An 880-nucleotide genomic window follows, 5' to 3' on the forward strand; every position below is an offset into this window, starting at 1 on the left:
AAACATTGGGTAGAATGTTTTTCCAGGTAGGATGGATTCCCAGAACACCGGCCTGCGCTAACTTAAGCTCGGGTGTGAAATTTATGATTTTCCCGTGTGATATGAATAAACATTCTTTGGTTTTGGTACCGGTTTTATTTTGTTATATTTATCCGCGACACCTTAAACGCCGGTCAGTGAAAAAACTGTCGGACATAAACAGGTCCGTGGCGGAAAAAAGGTTGGGGATCGCTGTTCTAGTGTTTCTGTAATGAGGTCAGAGGAAAAGTGTGTGTCTGACTGTGAGCACCAGCAGGTGGTGATATTGCTCTACTTACAGATGAAGTGCTCACAAATGGAAAGCGTGACATCTTTCTTTGTAATTGTTTTGCCCATGTTGCACCGTTACAACCTATGTTTTTAGGTGTGCATGCAGAGTCACCGCTCTACAATGTAGGCAACAGAAAATATAGATATACCTTTTTAAAATTCCCTTTATTTTCTTTGGTCGAGTTTTATATAACAGATGTTTAAGTTGAATATTTTATTAATTTCAAATACACTTTTTCCCTTGAAGAAGTTGAATTAGTACTCCCAGTTTTGCCAGAGTATTTTTAACACATCTTTTCTGCTACGTACGTGACAAATGTCTGCGCTTTTGCCCCCTCTGCTGTATTAAATGTTTTCACATTGACAATTTATTACACTATTATATCTTGTTCATACAAATTCATTGCAACAGTTGGAATTTTCTAAATCCATAATTTATAGCAACACACCATCAGCCCTTTAATGAAAACAAACTATCAAAAGGACTGACAAATCATGTAAATGTTGATTAAAATTACATTTAATATTTTATGTCATAACCTGATCAACAGCCTGTTGATTATGCGGCTGT

The sequence above is a fragment of the Pundamilia nyererei genome, unplaced genomic scaffold (assembly GCF_000239375.1).
Source record: "Pundamilia nyererei isolate P.nyererei 1_Seehausen unplaced genomic scaffold, PunNye1.0 scaffold00089, whole genome shotgun sequence".
Taxonomy (NCBI): Eukaryota; Metazoa; Chordata; class Actinopteri; order Cichliformes; family Cichlidae; genus Pundamilia; species Pundamilia nyererei.